The sequence below is a fragment of the Falco punctatus genome, assembly GCF_963210335.1.
Source record: "Falco punctatus genome assembly, chromosome: 4".
Lineage (NCBI taxonomy): Eukaryota > Metazoa > Chordata > Aves > Falconiformes > Falconidae > Falco > Falco punctatus.
Genome location: NC_137583.1, coordinates 86,345,417 through 86,368,919, shown reverse-complemented (window position 1 = coordinate 86,368,919; position 23,503 = coordinate 86,345,417). Strand labels below are relative to the sequence as shown.

At 37.5% G+C, this 23,503-nt stretch overlaps 1 protein-coding gene across 1 annotated transcript in view; it reads right to left on the bottom strand.

Moving 5' to 3' along the window:
- CNTNAP2 (contactin associated protein 2) overlaps positions 1–23,503 on the bottom strand; it is a 1,227,711-nt gene that overhangs the window by 1,120,530 nt on the left and 83,678 nt on the right. The gene's annotated exons all lie outside the window — the stretch shown is intronic.

Here is a 23,503-nt window from a genome sequence, read left to right as displayed (position 1 = left end):
ATCGCTCATAAGAATGTGAAACATATCTCCTCCAATGTGTATTCACCTCTTTCTATGAAGCAAGTTAGAAATAAAAAATCACATGGATACACAGATATTTATAAAAATTATCCCCCACAAACCTACAAACAGAACACTCAAAACAATTGCTAAATACAGACTAGTTTGTTGGGGGTTTTTATGACACAAACTTAATAGTCTCTAAAACATTTTCTTTTCTTCTTAAATTACATTTAAGATCAAGATCAACATCAAAAGACATCATTCCCATCAACTGGGAAAATTAAATACTTTCATGGGTCAGCTTCATGAAAAATGATAGATAATTTGCATGCTAATGTAACACATGCTGTGCCAATGTTTTCAAAAATTTTGTTACCCTACATCCTAACGTGGCAGGTTCAAACTGATGAAGAATCATAAGGATCATGGAAAAGGGCAGATAATGATGAAGCTTCTTAGCACTGAAGGGTTTTGGGATGGAGACACATGTTCAAAGCATCTGAATCAAAATCTAAGAGAGATTAAGCTGACTGAGGAATAAACAATAAGGTTTGGTGCTACATTTTCATCCAATTCTCAGGCTCAGTGGCCAAACACTTCAATTTATGAAGGCTACAACAGTTCTATTTTTCTCTGAATTATATTACTGTATTCCCCACATTAACATTTCTGCAAAGAAAAATGCTTTTCTCTCCTGAAAGCTATGAATTGTTTTCAGACAGAGGAAGATGGAGACCTCCTTCCTCCGTCTGAGAAGAGCTGATATTGACAGCAGAGCAGGGCAGCAGCAGAGCAGAGCCTGTTCTTGGACCAATTTCCATAGCCCTTGGGAATGTACTGTAAAGAATTTCAGTAAACAATTATGTTTGCACAAACAGATTCAAGCTGCTACAGATCACTTCATTTCTTGTTCTTAAACAAAACTATTTAACTTAGCCACCGCACGCTTTTGACAGGCTGTGGCAGGAAGAGAAAGGTAGAGGCAGCTGTACTGCAGCTTCACTGGGTTTCAAGGTTTTTAACTTTCCAATGTTTCGGTGCCAGAACCACTGCATACTTTAGACCACACCTTAATATGATTTTTCCCCAGATATTTTTGTAGTAAACATGGCACATGAGTAAATTAAATGACGGCTATGGGTCTTGAGACATCCAGGATACACTCTCACTTGCATACATTCAGGCAGGGCAGTAAACAGCAGTGGACAAGAAGTTTGACTATGGCCCAAGAGATGATGTTATTACACAAAGAAAAGCACTACATATTATTCCACTTTTGGGAACCTCCCTAATAAAAGCTATCTAATGCATATTTATGTAATAATACTAAGCAGAATATAATAAAATATATAGATACATAAAGTGAAACCAAAAAATCATGAGCAAAGAGAGGATGAGTTTTCTTCCAATCTAATGTTTCATGTTTAAAGACAAAAAGAACACAGCAAGGTTTTCAAACCCAGTTCACTGAAGCTAATTTTCAAAATGCTTTGAAGCTTCAACTTTAGGTGGTTATTTCCAAAAGTGCCAGGTTTTGAAGACTTTCAAAGAAACCTGTAGGTGATAGGTGTCAACATCCCATTTCCACTGGATTTATAAACTTAATATCACCATTGTTTCTCTATTACCTTAGACAATGAGCAGCACAAGTCACACTGAAAATCAACAAAACATAAAAAACCATATAGATTTTTGTGCTGTGCCTTACATTTTATTATCTGTTTGACTATATTTTCTCCATAACAGTGTCATCCACAGGAAACACTACTCCTCTTAAGGACTGATGAACTTCTTTATCACTGATAACCCTTGAATTGAACAAAACCAGTTTTGTCTGTTAAGGTCATTTGAGAAAGGGGAGATGTTAAACCTGAGTGTAATAAGATCTCGGCAGCATCTAAACATGAAATTGTAATCTGTCCCGTCCCTAATCTATTGTCCTCTCGATTGCATAGCACCTTTCTTTTTTCTCATCAGTGTGTTCAGCAAGAAAATTACTTCACTCTTACACCATTACAGTACATTGAAACATCTAAATAATTTTCAGCCATAACATAAAGAAATTAATTCATTTGCCCAGCATTAAAAAATAAAAAAAAAAAAAAAAAAAAAAAAGAATAAGACTGATAACACTTCAACACCTAAAAAAGGATGAAACAGACCTGGGGTGTGCTTATAATGCTGTTGAGAATACTACTAGTCCTTTATCTGTGCAATGTTATCTAAGAGAAAGGATCTTGAGGGCTAGCATTGTCTTACCCCAGTGTGTGCTGAACATATCACAAACTTTGTCCATTTGCCATATATTTATTTGGAATAATGTGTGTCAGCATTTACTATTCAATTTCAGGTGTCACAGGACTTTGCTGTCAGGCAAAGGGAGGTAATGGCAAATAATAATATTGATAGGGAGCAAAGCAAGGTTTGTACAGAAAGAAAGTATTTTTATAATCCTACATACTTATATATCACTGGAAAAAAAGAAGGAAATTCTATGGATACATACACTCTTCCTACAGTCTGAAAGAGAAACCACAATTATAAAATTAATAGTTCAATTTTAAACCATTCATTAAAATCACTCTCTTAGTTTTCCACCTTAAGGTTAAGTATTTTAAGTGGTTGCTCTCCCATGAAAAACACTTCAGGACCTTCTTCAGACACTTTAGAAAGCAGAAGAAAAGCTACATGACAGTAAGAAAAGAGGGTTTGGGGCAAAAGTGATACTGCCTAGCAATCTGGTACTAAAAGGGCAGTAGGAACCAATCAACTTGATTTACTGCCTCATATGCCTTTTGCAAATCAAGTACCTCCTTAATCTCCATTTATTCCCTTGCAGCACGCACAAAAAAAGCCTTAAGTAGTATAAGAAGGTACTATGATTAAGTAATACATGGACTTGATCCTTCATTCCTTAGAAATGTAGGTAATTTCTTATTTACACAAATATGGATGACTTTGCAGGTACTGCTTGCTTGAGTAATGATTATTGCTTTGAACACAATGCCTACACACTATTACTAGATTCCTAATCATGGAATGCTATTATTCAGCTATACATTATTATTATATCTTAAACTGCACACATGCTAGTTACAGTTTAGTGGAGTTTTCTTAAAGATTGATTTCATAGATTTTTATAAAGAAGGAATATAATACAAGCAATACTTTCTGTTAAACCATAGAAGTGTGAAAGTAGGTCAAGTTCCATGCAAAAAAATATGCTGGAAACTGCTTTAATCATGTCATGTGCATGGAATATGAAAAAAAAAATATATGTTTGGTTTCACCAAAATACATATTCCACAGTATATTGTCTGTTCGTTTGTGTTTTAATGCATGCAGTATGTTTTCGGTGTCAGTTGATGCAATGGTCTTGATTCTAAGTGCAAAAATACATGTTTTCTTAAGTACAGGCCTTCTGCTGTACTTAATTAGCAGCTGTAATCACAAGCACTTTCAAAAAGCAAGCAATGTAGTAATTATTTTTTGCTCTCCTTCACTTCATTCTTTCCCCTGTTCTTCTGTTGCTACATCCTGGCTCTAGTGGAAATTAAAGATGGGAGGAAAGCAAAAAAGGTGTCTTACAGATATCTAGATCAAATATTAACCATGAAAAGTTAGAAGACTACCTCAGAAGTTTGAATCATACTTAGACATGATGGATTCAGCTTCCTTGAAATCTATTAGGCTGATGTCTCGATTCTCCTGGTGAAGACATACACTCACTCCTCACTTCACTCTTTCCTCCAGGTCCATGTGTTTGCCACCTGAGTAGGTCCTGCTCTGCACCATGGGAACCTGCCTTCCCATTTGCCGGCATAGCAATGCCAGTGAACAAGCCTCAAGCATACCTGTCTCCTTTCCAGTCCAACTGGAGACAAGTGGATGCTCCTTTTGCCTTGTCTTTATTATTGCTTTTCTCCTTCATTTAAGCAGACCTAGATTTTCCATGAAAGATACTCTTACTCAGTTTAGCCTCAGGCACCCCACCAAGCCACTTGACTCTGAAATACAGTCCCTATGACAAAGGGACAGAACCAGCCTCTGAGGGGCACATAAAGTCTCCCTGTGGATGACAAGTGTCAGCATTAGGACTGTTTTCCTAATTGCATACACAAACTGGCTGATTTTTTGGTCCATTTTAAAAGATTAGGTCCTGAATTTCATCAGTATAATGAGTCACCATTCTTCAAACCAGGTGCAACATATTTAATCTATAAAAAACTGTGTTGTCTCAACTACATGGCAGTTAGCATTCCATGTGGGGAAAAAAAACCAGTTCCTCCAAAGCAGCGTTGTTTGGTATATAGTCTTAAATAAACTATTATTTCTTTCTGATAAGATATTCATAATACGATAAAAAATATTTCCCTGCACTGCAGAATTATTTAAGCCAAAGAGAACAAAGAGACATTGCAAGGAGCTGAAACTAAATGTCTGTGTTCTAAAATATCTAAAGGAGCCTGCTGTCTCTTTCATTAAATCATTTATTTAGTATAACCACCTGATCTTAATGCACGATGGAACATACACTTTTTTTAAATATCAGAATCAAGTAGGGGATATATCAAGGATTGTTTTTCTGAGATGGCAACCTAACAAAACACCAGCGTTAAGGGCTGAGCCTGGGCAGCAGCCAAGCACCCACACAGCTGCTCACTGATTCCGCTTTCCCGCAGGACAGGGATAAAGCAGAAGGAAGATAGGAACACGCAAGGAGCAAGATGACAACAGTTTAACAGGTGAGGAAAAGCTGTGCGCTCAGCATGCGTAACAGTAACTTGGGAAGACAAACACCGTGACCATGAATGTTCCCACTCCCTCCTCGCTGTGTCTCTTCCCAGTCTCTTGTCCAACCTCTGCCTGCTCACCGGGGTCAGGGGCACAGAGTGAGGCAAAGAAAAAGCCTTGGCCCCACGCAAGCGCTGTGCAATGGTAACCAGTCCACTGGTGCATTACCGACACTGCCTTAGTCACAAACCCAACACACAGCATCATTGGAGCTGCTGTGAGGAAAACCAACTCCACCCCAGCCAGACCCCGTACATACAGACATGCTGCAGAAGAGTACATTTACTTCTTAAAACAGCATCAAAACATCCATTGTGTTAGCTACATTAAACAGTGGGCGCTCCGAGGTCAAACAAGCGATTACTGTAACACTCAACACTCGTTCACCATGGATCCAAACTTGCTCCAATGCAAAACAGCTGGATGAGACTGTGAACAGCTCATAAATCACGCTGTCCATCAACAGTAAATTTATGACGATTGTCCATTTTGATGCTATGCTATGTGTAAGGAATAAAGAAATGTTTGTTATAATTTAAGAAGAAGAAAAAGATCCCAGATCATCGTCATCATAAAGTTGGACATTGATGTCAGTGTGCTGAAGATAAAAGGGAAATATTACAACAGTAGAAAATGAACCTGTGCCTGCCCATACAGTGTTAGGATCCCTTTGCCTACGAAGAAAAAAATTACTTGGTGCCAAAGCGCAGTTCAGGATACGCTTTTTCTTTTCTCTGAAAACTTTTTGAAACGGGCTGAGAACACTTTATTTGATTTTTGACTCACTGTTTATCTGAAGAGCCACTTTATATAAGAAGGGGGTGGGGATGGGAAACTAATGAAAAGATCAATGATCAGATCGACTAGGAAGATCAACTTCATAGTTTGATTACAGATGAATTTTAAATGAAATTATTTTTAAAGCTTATCTGATAATGTGGTATTGCAAGCTGGTGTACTGGAAAGGAAAATTTTTATTTCTGCACTACTTTATCAACAGAGGCTTAATTTCATGTGCTTTGGGGCTGTAATGATCAGGTCTAATTTAGTAGAAATTTGACAATGAACAAAAATCCATGATGTTCAGCAATTAAGAGGAGTGGGAAGTAAGAGTGAGGTTGGCTCAGTATTCTACTATTTTTAATTAAAATTTTGTGATCCAGAAAATAGTACAGTTGTAGTTAGGTATTATCATATCAATGGGGTTCTAATTTTCTATGCTTGTTTACTAAATGATCTGTCGAATGCAAAATAGTGGTTTGATTCATTTTCTGACTTATTTCTTGTACAAAACCTGATCTGAAGCATAATGTCTCTCTTATTATTTGAAAGAGAAGCTGGCTTTCACATGTTTGTTGTAAAAATTAAGTATCCAGATGAAAATTAACTACTAACTGCCTGGGGAGAAATGTTGTTTGTTCTATAAATTGCTAGAAAGTCACTAAGAGAACGTTCTACACAGAGTTTAAGAAAAAACAGCCTATGACACACTGTTTTTCAAAAATGGTTTGAGGACTTAATAGCCCACACAATGCAGTGAAAAAAGCCAAGATACAAAACATGGGTTTTAATTGGGTTACACCTTCAGCACTTCCTACAGCAGGAACGCAGACAGTCATGGTATAAACCCCCAGCCCTCCCAGCAAACTTTCAGTCCAGGGTTAGAACAGGACAGTATAACCCCCTTACATGTTAAAAAGATGGCATCAGGCACAGTTATTTACTGTACAAGGAAGTAAGACCCTAACAGAGAAGACATCTGTCGGTTAGGCATCTAGATTTACTTCTAATTCTGGTTTATTTAATTCTGGTTTGTTAGGACAGCCTCTGGAAAGGACCTGTACAATGGATGCTTGCCAAAAGGAGGTGGCTGAGGTTAGCTGGTCTCCTTTCCCAAATCCTTGGTTCAGCTCCCTTGCAGTTAACAATCCCCTACTTAGCATCAGCCAATGCAGATCCAGTCCCGGATCAAATGAGCACATGCTAAGGGGTCTGATTAGTTTTGATATCGGCCCTGACCTTTATGAAAGGAAGCTAAAAATTCCCTCGGCATATTCGCAATTTCTTACTCAACCTGTGTCAGCTGGCCAACTCACTGCCAAAACTTTCACTGAAACATTTCACACCATTTTATATCACTTCTGGAAAAAGGTTCTATGCCTTCCCTAAAGCTCTTACCAATCAGCTTAAAAATTTCCAGTTCTTTGCAACAAAGTGTTTAGGGCACCAAGCCTTGCACTTGCGCAGAAGGAGTCCTTGCACGTGTAACCCAGGTGAGCTGCCCACTGCGGCTAGGGTGGCTGGGGCAAAGCCAGGAGCCTCAAGGAGAAACGGGCAGCCTCTTGTGGCTGGACTGAAGAATATTATGCCTGATGATTCCAACTGCAGTTCTCACGAACCATTCATTCCCTTGCTCCTGGAAACTGAATTAACAGCAAAATGAGTAAAGTCACCCAGTAGACCTGGATCTGTGATTGAGGAGTGGAAGGTTCACGTATATCCTATGTGCTTCTGAATGTCAGCAATCAATTGGTGTATCTCTTAAGTCCTTCCTGATCCTATGAGCAGTCACTAACTCAGCAACAATCTGAGTTACTCATATGGTGATCCTGGCCCCCTGTGAAGGCACTGTGTTCCCTTCAAAGTAAAATTGGCCCTATCATATTTCAGTCTTTTATTTAACTGACTTCTAGATTACTTTTCTATAAGTGAACATGGACATTTACCGCCCAGTGGACATTTTGAGTGGACATTTTATTTACTTGCAGAACATTACTCCAGGTAGACCACCCTAGAGCTGCGCCCTCACCACTGCACAGCAGTGAAGCTGTGGGAGAGTATGGGCCATATTGTGCTAATACACCCACTTCCCAAGAGTTTCCAATGTTTTGTTAAAATTGGCAAAATTTTGGTATCATAAGGGTTTTTCAGAAATTATACCTATCAAAGATGTGCATAGCAATTTAGTTGTTTAGTGTATGAAATGTAAGACTTAGAAAGTACAGGAAGTAATATTTGACATACGGATGTGCAATATTTTTTTGATGTGACAGTATAATCTATGGTATTAACAAACAGTGAAAATATATTTTGGAATCATATACAAATCACACCAGATATTAAAAAATGTTGACTTTTCAGTGTGACCGAAGTGTGGCTAAACCATCCCTTGAACACTGTTACAAGTTCCAACACTTCAAGAAAGATGGTCTTCTGGATATAGTGTGTGGACTTTTTAATATTATATTATATATATATATATATATATATATATATATATATAGTGTATCATCAGATCATGTTATGATTCGGTCAAGTAAAACATTAATTTAAGTTACAAAGACATAGACAAACAATCCATTGCAAAGCATGAGCAGTTCTGACTTCCAGATCAATGACTGAAATGTCTTTAACAGAACATATATTAATAACTATTAAAAATAATGTTAGGTGCATGTTACTCTGCTGATTTTATGGACTGGAAGTGCAGATGCTGCAGTGAACACCACAAGGCAAATAATTTATAGTTTGTTTGAAGAAAGACACTGACAAGCAGTTCAAATTATCTAAACACACATGATAGCTGGCTTGTAAAGAACTTGTGACATTCTTACACAAGATTATCATAATCTAAATCATTCTTTATAGCTTCAATTTCTAGTCAATCAGTTTCATTGGATACTACTCTAGTTCTGTAAGATCCACAATTTTTTAAAATCACCTGATGTCAGCCAAAAAGCCACACTTAACAGTCAAAGAAAACTAAAAATTAACTGAAAGCTCTACCTTCTAACTGCCACTCAAATCACATGCATTTCCTGGCTTAATTGGCTGCCATTTTTAAAGCTCTAACCAGGTAATTAAGACAGACGGAGTTTGTGTATTCTAAAATTCATTACTCAGTACCAATTAGACAAATTAGTGTCTGTGTCTCTGAATTGAACAGAATGTAAACTTTGGAACTAAAAATCCTTAGGAACTAACTTCTGACGGGTTCATCCTATCTAGAAATAAACTTGGTGGTTGATTTTTTAGGAGAACTACACAGAAGTCAATAAACTCTTAAATATCCAAATTCCTACTCTCCCTGTTCCTGTGGTCACACAACAAAGCACACTGTATCATTCTAGCTCCACAGCTAGTTCCCTAAAATAATCAGTAAAAAAACATTTAACAATTCAACCTTGAATAAGGTTATTGGCCTCTGTTTATTTATTATTATTTTCCCAAAAGTCAATGTCTGTCATTTTCATGTGATCTTTTCTCCCCATCTTTGCTCAGCTTATGACAGAGAGGTCCCTTATTATTTCAAGCATTAAATTACTCAAGACACAGAAATTACACTAGCTGAGGAGTTATTCCCAGAAACTCAGGCTTCAGGTATGAAGTCCATTTCGCAGCCTGATTGATTATGTGTATTGAATTCAATTTAAACAAGTCTTGAACAATAAAATACTTGTATTTGAAGAGTGAATCTGTGGCTGAACCAGGTTCCTTCTTTGAAAGTCTTTGAGGTGCCTTTCCACAAAAGTCAGATTTCACAAATGCTCCTTAACAGTCAAAAGGATATTTCACTGTATACAATGTGGCTGGATAATTTTAATATGTTTTATGAAAATATTACCATTACTGAAAATAAATTAGAGACCTATCACAGAAAATTTTTGCTGCCATCAGTTGTGTTATAAACATTGTTCTATGCACAACACTCTTTCTCTTCTTATTAAAGGCATATATAACACATGGCCAGATTTACATTTGAGGCTCATTTTACAAGTGTTGGAATATTTAGTCCATTTATATCTACAAAAGTGGTCAAAACACATCATGTGCAATAAAACCTGCATGGAACCAACACAGCTCCAGGTTCTCTGTCTCTATGCACAGCCTCTGGACAATTTTAGAGGAGCTCCCGTCCATACTAGACTTCTACACACCCCAGCTGCAAATTACATGTGTGCTGCAAACATGTCTGCTAGCCCATTAATTTTTCCCCTGAAAAATATCAAGAACATCATATAGAAGGAAGTTCTGCTCCTTGCTCTTAAGGTCTCCACATCCCTTTCTACCATAAAACCTCAGGCAGAATGTATTCACATCTTTTCAACTCTTTATGGAACCATCTCAGACATTATTAAGGATTTGCCCACTAGAATATATATAGGAAGATGTCTGGTTTTCCCCTTTTGTTCCTTTGCCAGAATCAAAGGATAAGAATCTCCTGGAATATGATTTAAGTATTCTCATTTCAATTAATTGAAATATCTGCTTGAGGCAGAAGGAAGATGGAAAGAAAGAAAGAAAACAAAACTTTGTAAGCATTAAACACCAGTGCTGAAAAGTAACTACAGTCCTCATTAAAACAGACACCAGAACAATCTTCCTTTGATATATACGGTTTGTGTGTTATTAGAAGCATTTACATCTTTATAGTCTGAATTACTATGAGATCCCTTATAACTGTATGTTCGTTACTTTCTGTGATCAGTTATTAAAGCAAAGCATGGCATATTGATTTATAAGTAAAGATTTCTAAATAAATAACAGGCTATATTTGTAAACAATATTTTTCTTCTTGGGAAGCAGAGTACTGCCTTAACTCTATGAATGGGGATAAAATACCAATCACGCCACTGAAATACCACTGAAAATTCTCTGAGAAATTCTCAGCCCTGTCCTTATCTTTGTGGCTCTGCAGAAATGAGACATTTGACGTTAAGGGTCTTTTCACTCCTACAAGCAGACTTGGAACAATTGTTGCGATTTCTCATAATTATGACATGATTTTATTTATAGTTCAGTTGACAGTTCAGTCTCATTTTCTTTGAGTTTACATCTATACCCTTTTACTCAGTTACTTGTGCACTTTTTCAGTAGCAGCTACTTTCATCCATGCCATCTGACAACATTTTGGGGGATGCATTCCTACATCAACGCTTCACAGTATACTATGATACAGAGGATCTCGGGCAATTCCAAGGGACACTGCATATGTACCTAAATCAGAAAAAAAAAGGCCAAACAGATTCTGATGCGGTGTTTTGAGGAATATGTGGAGGGACATGTCTGGCCTAGAAAAACTGACCTCACTCCACTGAATTTTGAATCTGAGGCATGTTTGAAATTTCAGCTTACTGGCATCTCTAGGTCTTCCTAGTTTGGTTCTGTCTTTCTTTTCTAGACTTGCTGAGAAGAATTAAAGGGAATTTTTATGCCACAACTTTGTGGACAGAACTCAGTAGATTGTTTTCTTCGTATGTCTGGGTTTGTGATACGCCTGTAATTCTGAGTACCCCTAGCTCAGAACATCAGCGTTGGCTTGCCTGGTCCCCACTGCCTTCAGCTATATTTTGCAGGACTCAACAACTGTATAAATCAGATACATATTCTCAAGTGAAGTACTCTGGTAAGCTGTTTATAGTCAAAGTCTGTCATCACCAAAAGTTGAGTTAGAACTTGGTTCACTAGACAGGGCTACTTACAAGACACATAGTGTAGTGAACTGGCTGCTCTATTTCTAAGTTAGTATGCAAGATCCAAACTCTTCAGGAATCTAGCAGAAGGGCTCCCTCTCTAGGCACTTTCAAGCACAATGATTCAGCCTTTCACGACTTCTCACAATATTTTTCAGGACAAGCAAAGACTTTTCTGAGAGTCAAATATGATCAGTGAAATATGGTCAGTTAAAAAAACAAACAAAAAAAAACCAAGATAAAAAAAAAAGGGGGGCTCTTACTATCAACTGCTTATGTTCCAGAGGAAAACATAAGCACCAAATTAATTTTCTTTCTGCAAGATAATTTCTCCTCTGTCAGGTCAATAAAGCATATGTAAATGGTCAACATTAATATGGTCAGTCCATTCTGGGTTTCCATCAGGAAGATTCCTTGATATTATAGTACATTTTTTGAGGAAAGGAAGGTTTTTTTGCCCTTTACAAAAAAAACCACAACAAACAAACAAACAAAAAAAAAACCAACCCCACACCTCAAGATATACACACATGGCATCATAACATGATGAAACTACACATTTGAGCTACCTCATTTCAGATTTGTTATAAAACCAAAAGCAATTTCCTTTCCCAGTGAGGAAAAAAATAAAATCAACTCCCATCTCTGAACATGCTTCACAATGGACATAATGCTTTTGCTGCTATTTCATGAAAGGTAAATCTTCAGCAACTAAAGAGGAGTGATTTTTTTTTTTTTTTAATTCAGAATATAAATATTCTTTATGACAACAAGAATTCTGAACAAAACATTCCTTATCAATACAGAGAAAGAGGTGAGTGAAGACTGGGAATACCATTTCTGTGGGACTTGTCTTGATACAGTAAGTCATTAAATGCACAAATCAGTAATCAGTGAGATATGCCTACCAGACCAAAAATCCAGATGAATCTTCTCTTGTGGCTTTAAGTAATAGCAGGGACCAGGCCAGAATTGAGTCAGAAAAGATTATATTGCTTCTTTATGCCTGAGACCAACAATCATCTTCTTTCAATCTCTTTAAGGCCATTTTTATTGCTGCTGTCTAGCCTTCCTACAGGGTAGATATAGATTGCATACAAGGAAGAAATATTTTCCAAGGAGAGTGGGGAGACACTGGAATAGGTCACCCAGAGAAGCTGTGGATACCCTAAAGCTGGAAACATCCAAGGTCAGGTTGGATGGGGCTCTGAGCAACATGATCGAGTGGAAGATGTCCATGCTTATGGCCGTGTGGTTGGACTAGATGATCTTTAAAGGTCCCTTCCAACCCAAATCATTCTGTGGTTCACTGATTCTATGATTGTATGATGTGTGAAGCAGATGAAGGTACAACACAACCTATCATATCACTGTAGCTGGGTTCAGTGATCCTGACAGGTAATTATATGCATATAAGATTTTAATTTATAGGTCAGAATTAAAACTTCTAATAATGATAAAGCTGTATTACTTGTGTTTCTAGTGTTAATGACATGTTTTGGTTGCTCCTTGATAAAGATAAAAATCCATTATTAAGTATATTTAGTAGCAGCAGTAGCTAGACCTCTTCACAACTTATGAGTGCTAACAGCAAGAAATGTAAATAGAAATTGTTTAAAAATACTTTAGTAAATGCTTGACAACATATATGGCAATTTAGAGAGCTGCATGAGGACTGGAGGAAAGCAGATGTCACTCCTATCTTCAAGAAGGGCAAGAAGGAGCACCCAGGGAACTACAGACCTGTCAGCCTCACCTCAGTCCCTGGGAAGGTGATGGAGCAGCTCATCCTGGAAACCATTTCCAAGCACATTAAGTAAAAGAAAATCATCAGAAGCAGTCAGCATGGCTTCACCTAGGGGAAGTCATGCTTGACCAGCTTGATAAAATCCTATGATGAAATGACTAGCCTAGTAGATGAGAGAAGAGCAGTTGTTAATTGTCTCCCTGGACTTCAGTAAGGCTTTTCACACTGTCTCCAATAAGGTCCCCATAGAAAATTTGATGAAGCATAGGCTGCCTGAGCAGACAGTGGATTAGAAACTAGCTGAATGGCCAGGCCTAGAGAGGGGCATAAAGTCTAGTTGGAACAGTTTACCCTTGGAGTCAGTACCGAGTACCGCCTTGTTCAGCATCTTTGTTAATCATTTGGGTGCTGTGCACCCCTGGCAAGTTTGCTGAGGACACAGAACTGTGAGGAGTCGCTGATGCACCAGAGGGTCATACTGTCATCCAGAGGGACCTCAACAGGCTGGAGAAACGGGCTGACAGGAACCTGTCAGCCAACAGGCACACACTGAAACACAAGGTTCCATCTGAACATCAGGGAAAACATTTTCGCTGTGAGGCTGCCCAAGCACTGGCAGAGGGTGTCCAGGGAGGATGTGGAGTTATCTGCTTGAAGTGGAGAGAGGACCAGGGAGGTTGTTAACTATCTGGAGCCCTCTGGACATGGTCCTGCTCTAGGTGACCTTGCTTGAGCAAAGCAAGATGACCTCCAGCAGTCCGTTACAACATCAACTGTTTTGTGATTCAGTAAATCAGAATCTTTAAAATACAGGAAAATTATAAGCAAAAGAAAACAAGGCTTAATTTGGCTACGCACAGAAGACATAAGGAAAATAAAAAAGTAAAAGAAGGCCAAAAATCAGGTGTGTTTGCTTTTTTTAAACAAGAGGTAAGAGAGGAGATGAGGAGCAGAAGGATCCATATCAAAAGACTGCTATGTACAAGTGGTGAAATTGCCCATCTTGTAGAAAAGACAAAACCATACAGTGTTAGGAAAACAAACGAGACTGCATAGTCAGATCCCAGAGTGGCAATAAAACAATTTACATTCTAATAAAAAACAGAGGAAGATGTTAAAGAGAAGCTAACAAGGCTAGACAGTTTCAAACCAACAGAGCAACCTATATCTGGGAAGGTCTCTGAGCACTGTTATTGCTGAATTGCAGTAACCCTTGGAACACCAAGGGAACACCAAGGGAACACCAAAAGGCACCATGAAGGTAAGCACGGTGTGCGAACACTGAAGACGACCCGCGCCATCACAAGCCGCTCCAACTAACATTGCTGCTAGACAAAATAATAGAACACAATTAATAAAAATTTAAAGGAGGTAAATGTAGTTAGTGCAAATCAAGATGGGTTTATGAAAAATCAATCTTGTCAAAGTATCCTGATGTGTTTTGGGGTTTTTTTGTAAGGCCTTTTTTTTTTTTCTGAGATGACAGATTTAAATAACACCAAATTGGCATATATATGCATTTATATCTGTTTCTGCACACACTGTACTAGTATGCATTTCAAATTCTAAAGGCATTTGACTACAGTGTACACTATTTTAACAAAGATACAAAACTATTATAAATGTGACACATTGAGTATCTCAAAATGTAACCATAACAAAGGAGATGACTGGTTTCTAGTGAGAACTGGTAGAAATCTGTTTTTTAACCCTTCGGTATTTAACACCTTTATTATTTGAACTGCAGAAAAATTCATACTTTTTGAAGCTGAAGATGACTTGAAGTTTGCTTCTGTCACAAGCTTGGGACATCTAGGTCAGCTAGTAAAAGGAAACATTAGGCATTTTAATGTGGCCATGTGTAAAGTCATAAGCTTAGACTAAAGAACATAGTTCCTGACTGAGACATCCAGTGCTGGGAGGAAATGTGTTAAAAGCTTAGCAGGTATGTTAGTCAGAAAAGGAAGATAAAAGATACTGTGCCCCCCTGAAAAATACGACAGGGCATCTGGTGACAACTGATATGGAGAAGTCTGAGGTACTCAACAACTATTTTCCTTCAAATTTTCACTGGCAATTGCATTTCCCATCTCTCTCAGGCCCCTGAATCTCAAGGCAGAGACCGGGGGAATGATGTCCCACCCATTGTAGGAGAAGATCAGGTTCAAGACCATCTGAGGATCCAGCAGGTCCAGGGAGGTGATTCTACCCATCTACTCTGCTCTCCTGAGACCCCACCTGGGGCTCCCAGCACAAGACAGACATGGACCTGTAAGAGCAGGTCCAGAGGAGGGTCACAAAAATGGTCAGAGGGCTTCTCCCTTTTATAAAGAAAGGCTGAGAGAGTTGAGGTTATTTATCCTGGAGAAGGCTCTAGGGACACCTTATTGTGGCCTTTCCATACTTAGAGGGAGCTTACAAGAGAGATGGAGAAAGACTTTCTACCAGGGTGTGTTGTGATAGGACAGGGGTAACAGTTTTAAACTAAAACAGGGTAGATTTAAATTCGACAGAAGACAGAAATTCTGACACAGATTGCCCAGAGAAGTTGGAGATGCCTCATCCCTGGAACGTTCAAGGTCACTTTGGGCAGAGCTTTGAGAACCTGACTGAGTGGAAGATGTCCCTACCATTGGCAGGGTGAGTTGCACTAGATGATCTTTAAATGTCCCTTCCAACCCAAACCATTCTGTGGTTCACTGAATCTTTGATTCTGTGATGTCTGAAGCAGATGAAGATCATAACACAACCAGCCATATCACCACAGCTGGGTTCAGTGAACCTTCTTGGCCTTATAAGATAGGAATACGTAGGTTTGGGAGCATGACTTACATCATATCTTTGATGTAATTTTTTCCATATGTATAATACATATGCACTGTACTGACCTAAAGGCTGAAAGTCCATTTTATGCATAATTATAAACAGAGTTAGTAAACGCATTCCTTATGATGACATTCTAATAATTGGTTTTGGAAAAAAATAATCCTAACTTAATTTATAATATCTGATTATCTGACTTAACATGCCAGGACTACGGCACAGCAATTAAGCAGTGAAGGAATTTCAATTGAGTTATTACCTGTGTACTTAGCTTACACATACAGATGAATTAATCAGGAATCAGTGAAGACAATCTCCCTTAGTTCCAGGCTCAGCAAATTACTTGATATGGTGATGAATCAATGAAAATCCAAGACAAGTCAGTGGAGTCAGTTTATTGCTGGAGGAAAGGGTGGGGAGAGGGCAGAGAGCAGGGAGTAAGACTATTAATAAAATGAGAAAGGAGGTATATGAAAAATGGCAAATAATTAAGAGCAGAAGCAAATGGGTGTGTGGCCTGGCAGCATGTGTTTTTGGAAGAAGGCTGGAACTCTAATGGATACCATCTCTAATCTATAGGGAATTCTGCTATCACTTCAAACAGCTTGGTTGTACCAGGAAAGAAGCAGGTAGGACATTCATCATATAACTGACAGTATGCCCAGCAGCATCATTTTTTTGGATGTAAAACTGAAGGAAAGCACATTAGAGAGTACAGCTTGCTGAAGCTTGGGATCATGTAGCCAGCAGAGCCTGCCCTGGGCAGGATATGCTTCCGACTCCCTCTCTCACAGAAGCTCACTCATCCTCTAATGTGATGATAAAGCTGAGGACAGGACAAGCTATTCCCTCTGACTCCACTGCTCACCAGGAAGGGAACACGTTACTGTCACTGTATGGGAGAGAACCTCTCTTCAGCCCCCACACCCCTTCTTTTTTCATGGTCCAGAACAACGGTGGGAGGCCGTTAGTCTTTATTTTTAATTTTGTTTTAAAATGAATTTATTTTCCTTTTCTTCCATTTATTCTCATCCTTTTAAAGATACTTGAACATTCATCTGTATTCAGGGAAAATGAAAGATGTATAAGACCCTTCTATGTCTCGCTGACAATCTGGGCAGAATCTAGAGATCTGTTTGAAAACTGGTCAACAGGCTGTAAATTAAAGATTTTTGGGGTTTTGTTTGTTGGTTTGGTCTTAATACATAAGGCTTTTCCCCAACCACAGCCTTGCAATTTTTCTCATAAATATATCTGGGAGTAAAATCACATCCCAGTTTAACCGCATGTCAAACTGTGTTTCAAGAACTTTTTATCAGTGACATTTAAACCCAGTAGGTAACACATGAAAACCTAAAATATATTGCAATTCCCTTGCCTGCTGTGCTGCATCCCGTTGCATTAGGCCCATATACTTCTAAGCTTCCATTTGTTGTCACTAATTCTTCCTTTTTTTCCCCTGGCAAATTTTCCATCAGCTTCTCTGCTGCCCTTTGTGAAAACAGACCCTTTCAGTCTCATCAGCATATCTGTTGATCATCTTCTGTATTCCTTCCCTCTGCATCCCAGGTTTTCATTGGCCTTACAATGAATATTGGTGTAAGTATATAAGATGATTGAGCAATCGATCACAGACACAGCCAAGGCTTTATCACCATTTAGGTGATAAAAAAATGGACAGTGGCACACTTCTAGACTTGGTGCAAAAAATGCTTATAGTCAGTTAATTTCTACATCATAGAAACAGAGAAAGTAGAGAGAAATGGAGTGTGTGCATGGCTGATTTCCCTGAGCAAAGGCTACAAAATATTAAATGATATAGCAGCCTTACAAAATCAAACAGAATGTTTACGTTATATTTAGACAGATATATAAACAGGTCATTACATTTCTAAATTAAAATGTTACTTTCCCTTTAAAAGGGACCTCAAATATGCTAAAGAAACAAATAATAAATGTTCATTCTAAGATATCACATTTGTTTGCAGGATGGGAAATCCTTTGGCTAGAAAAGTTCAAATGCTCCCTGGCTACTAGAAAGTATTTTTAGCTGCTTATTTTATTTACCCATTTAAAGTTGTAACCCAGCCTGAGGTTTTACTAATACAAATGTCAACAAAGTTCCTAGCTATGTTGAATAAATCTTAGCCATTGATTTATTTAAAACATATTTTTGGAGTCTGCACACAGCTGAAAATAAAATATTTGATCAATATTTTACATGTTGATAAATATTAACATCAAATTATGAACAGTAAGTCTAAATAAATCAGTCCCTCAGTGGGCTTAGCATGAGCACTCACGTTAAATATCTGAAAAAACACCTCTATACGAGTATGTAAAGCCAAAAAATCTCTAGACATTTTTGGGCAGAAGAAAGAGGTAAATGTGAACGTCAATATCTTTTTCTGCTCTCAATTACCAGTTGTTCAAGCTTAAGGAACAAATAGGAAATGGGCAGATACTACAGCAGCGCAAGAATACTGAGACAATTTCTTAGGCAGGAAAGGTCTCAACTTTGTAAAGCTGCTTGTAAAATTGCAGAGCTATCAAAATCTAGATGTACCGGAGTCCTTTGTAAATGTCAAACATCAGTCTTGGGAGTGCTTTTGTTATATCTATGATATCTTCAAAGCTGGAACTGCAAATAGCTCAAAAGAATTGATTACTGATTACCACAATTTCCTACACTACCAAATTTAGTTTTAACATGTCCTGCAATTAGCTGGTGGTCTCAGATTATCTACCTATGCAATGCCAATAAAGCAGCTGAATAAATGAAGTGTAATACAGATAAAATCAGTGCTAGTTCAAAGGCAGAAATGTGAAGAACTTTTTAATCATTTCTAGTATCCCACACCAACAGACTGAATCATGGATACACTGACAAAAAAAACCCACAACCACACAGTCCTTATAACCAGTGGCACTTCTGTGTCCTTCGGTGGGAGAAGAATCAAGCTACCAGTTCATACTCCTTGTCCCACAGATCTTCCTGATCTGTCAAAGAAGGACCCTGTGTTCATGTAGATTTTGGAACGATGCCTTCATCAAATTAACACCTCTTTCTAAACACTGCCATAATCTTAAATGTATTCTTTAAAATTTTGAAGACTAACAAAATGAAAAAGTCACTCAGAGTTTCATCTGATGAGGAGGGACTGATTTTGATTCTCTAACATTTTCTATCTGAAGTGATTGAAACGTATTTGCCAATCCATGTACTTTTGTAAGACCCAGCATGACTGGCACTTGGGAAATACAGGCATGGGCAGTGGCACACCTCAGGATGGAACTAGTTATCTTGTGTTTGACCTATGAGTCAAATTAGATCAGCTTCTGCATATGTAGAAAATGTAGAAAACCCCCATAGTTTGGGCATACTTTGTGATTGCCCCAATCATTAGGAATATTACAAAGTCTAAAATATTGCTATATTTACTGCACATTGAACATGAGATCTGTTTCTTTATAAGATTTACAGATCCAAGCTGAAATTCCTAAAGAACTCCTATAGCAAAACCTACTCTCTCACAAATCCATGGTGATAAAGAGTTATCAAAGTAGATCTCCAGTTTCTAATGTCTGATTAATATATTATATATAAAGAATTTCCTGTCATGACTGCATCAACTGAAATAATCTTTCAAATATGTTAAAATTACCTGAGTAAAAAAAAAAAAAAAAAAGAGAATAATCATAAAATATTTCTTGTCTCTGCACAAGAAACAGCCAATGTGCACAGAGACAAGTTTTCAATTCCTAGACTTTAACCTCAGTTTCAAACTTTCTTGCAGACTGGACCACTTACTGAAGCACTTTTTGTGTCTTATTCCATATTAGCGCACCAGAGTTTAAAAAAATAAATGAACTAAACCCAGAACAAAAAGAACCCCAGCAAAAACCATTTTAAAAAAAACATTAATTCAATGGCATTTGCAATTGATTCAGTGCCAACTGACCATATCAAACTTTGAATCAGACTTTCTGTACCTAGACAGACGCCTGCGGTCAGGCTGTGTGCTATGTTCCGTGCACAGAAGCTAAGGACTCTAAAACTTCGGCTCTTCAGCACCGACACAGGCTCTAGCTGCTGTCACAAATATGGAAATGCCAGTAGACTACTTATTACTATTTCATTCACATGTAAGGTTATTGTATTGTTCTAGGAAAAGCATATGCATTGTAAAAGTCACCCTGAGTAACTCAGTTCAAAGTTGTCAAATAATAACCAATTAACAAACTCTTGTTTGCCTGTTGAATATTGATTGTATTATATTGTGGTGCATAGCACTTAAATAATGGTACTGTTATATAATTGCAGATGTGTTTAGTTTAATTTACAGCTACAGAGTTCAGAAAGAAAAAAACCAGCATATGTTTAATGTTATGAAATCCTATGGCCTTACTGGAAACTTAGGCCCTCAGTTTAAAAGTTTAGTATATTTGTAAGTGCTTTGACACCCTTGGAGTAAGACAAACAATTAAACCTTAAATCTACATGAAAATGTTCTGGTATACTTGAAACTAAATTCTGTGGCATCTCCAAGTTTGCATCCAGACAACAGGGCCTAAACTAGGAAAGTTTAACCAGATATAACAGAAACACAACTGGCATTTACCAGATTGCACAAAATACCATTATGTCCAAAAAATTACCTGGAAGAAAACTAACACCAGCTGTGAGTCTAACAGAATACGTGACATCCCCACATACCCAACATTCAAGCACCATGAACTGGATGGATAGATTCTCTAATTCTATCTAGTCCAGAAGTCCTGAAAAGAAGTTTCTCATACAATGCCTTGCTCTTTCAAAAGGGACATTACACTTTTTCAGTACATTTCTTGCTTTACCCAAGCTATTAAAGAAAGCCTGGGTGCCATGTAGACAAGGCTAAAAGATGCATATTTTTGCTGATACACAAATCTTCATGATTTACTATACCTGCTCTTCATTTGATTTCTGCATCAATTACCGTAAAAAGGGGTTAAACATCAACTGCAGCACTGGCATGGGACCTACTGCAAAAGCATGGAAAGTCTCAGAATGGTAAGTTTTAATAGTCCTGTACTGATCAGGTTTGCATGGTGCATGAACAGACATAACCAAAAATAAAAACTAGCTGTGAAAGATAATTACATCTAAAGTGAGTTGCTTTCATAGAGAAGCAGATGATCCTATGATGAATCCTTTTAACATCCCCATTAAGAAGATAAGGTCACTGCTTTGTGTGGGTTTTTTGTAAGAAAAGAGGTGAAAGTTAGCCTTCCTATAGTCATATTCTTATAATTCCATCTTTAAGACATGGAAAAGACTATAAAGCACTAAATTTGTATTTTCCATGTTACTTTTTATCTTATGATGACCTCTCCTGGTTGAGCTGTTCATTAGCCTTGATTTCAGAAGTTAAGAGTTTTGATCCCCCTGTGCTTATTTCAAAAAAATGGCAAGAATACAAAGAATTTATTGGCAAGGTAAGAAAAACATCACTGAATAAAATTTACAGTAAGATCTCAGTATTAGTGTGTGTGATGCCGTATCACCCTGTATGTTTACTGTACTACAAGATGGGCTTTCAACACCCACTTCATCTTGAGATAAAACTGAATGAGATTCAAAGCTTTCAACGTGATCACTTCTGAATCAGTATTACTAAGAGGCATCATTTTAATGACAGAGCTAGTTTTACTGACTTTGCAAAGTAAACAAACATTTGAGATTAAATGTATTCACGTAAGTGACGACCAATTCTATTCTTTCTGAAAACTGTATCTTTTTCTATGTCAGCACAAGCAGACTAAGAAAATATTGAGTAGCAAGCTCATATATAGGGATTCGTAATTCACTGTACACCATGAATCTTGCATACTTCCTAAGAAATACTGTAAACAATAAAATTACTGCTGTTAATTACTTCAAAGTCAAAACATCAAGTAGCGATACAGATGAAAATAAAAATGTGATTGGAAATCAGTTTTACATCAAAGCTGCATTTCACACAATTTTTTTCAGCAGTATTCCCAATATGATCTTCAAAATCAACTGATGAGGAAAAAAAAAATAAGAAAAAGAAAAAAAAAAAAAAGAGAAAAAAAAAAGAGAAAAACCTAAGTACTTTCTTTCTCTTCTCAAAGGAGAAAAAGCATTCCCCAATGCCATTTACAAGCAGTTACACATGAAGTGATAAACAATCCCAGAAAATAAGTACAGTGACCAGTTTGTATATCAAAGAGTGCAACAGAACAACCAGTTCAGTGGTGCACCAAAACACTGTGACACAGCACTTGAGTTCCTACCGTGGCACCACTTCCCAAGCACCCAGGCGTCTTTACAAGAATTTTAAGCATGTACTGCAATGTGAATACTCCTTTTGTAATATTAAGGTTGACGTGTACTTCTAGCTATATTGCTGTTTCCAGTAAACAAATCTACCTCCATTTCACTGTCAGAAGTGAGTCAGAAATGAAATGCTATACGCTACATAAGAAGTGTAGTGCATAAGCTCTTGGAAGGTAATTTAATATAAAGAAATCTTTGAATATCTGAAACAAAACAAAAACAAACCAAAAAACCCTGCCAAAATGGGAATATATATGAGTAAATTTTCATTAAAATTATATATATATTCCTTATACGTGAAATTTCTGAGTTACTGGTGTTACTACAACCATTAACCCCTCAACTAACTTCTTTCAAAACTTAAAGATTTGTTTGTTGAGTAATCAGATAATCCACTGTAGGTCATTTTCAAGTTAAACTACAGCCACTAATTACTGAATGACAGAAAAAAAGCTCAGAAATCCTATTACAGAAAAGCAGTACAGGGAACTTTGTTTTCTAAAACCAGATTTCTGACAACCTAAGTCACCAATTATTATTTTTGTTTGCTTTATATTCCTGTTATGCAGAGCGTAAGAAATTACCATGAAGAAGTAATACTCAGAAGAAAAATTAGATAGCCGGTCAGCACTGAGCAGTAAACCTCAGGATCAATATTTCTCCTAAATCAAAGGTAGAAAAATTTCTGAACATCCTATAGCCTCTGAGCCCTAGATACAATGCAAACACTGCTGTACATTTTCTGTTGACACGCAAATAAATGTCTAAGTGTAAGCAAAACCTGGAACAATGACATTGTTTTATTTTTCAATAGGTATCAGATGATAACAGACAGAAACCTACTGAGAAAGCATAGCAGTGCTCCATTGCATTGTTTATTCCTGCCCCCAAGGAAACAAACAAATAAATTTAATGATCCACATAGATCTTTATGCAGTATATACATTGCATTCTAAGACAATCGCCCATTTGGTCGGTAGAATCAACCCCCATTCACAGACACACAGCCCCAGCACATCTATCTGGAACATGTCAGGACATCTCTTCCCTCTATAAACAGCAGAGGAAGTCAACAGTAGCGTCTATTTTTGACGATTCTATAAAAACGCACTGCTTCATTTTAGTATGCATTTCAAAAATACTTGCAAAGGGCAAACGCTTTACATGGTCTGAAGAGAAACAAGTAAATACTTCACACTGACATCTACCTGTAAACGTTTTGCTGGAAACTACAGCTCAGTGCAATGTTAAAGATTTGATCTAACACCCATTGAAATCAATGAGTGCGCTGTCATTTTTACACTGATAGCAGAATGGGGT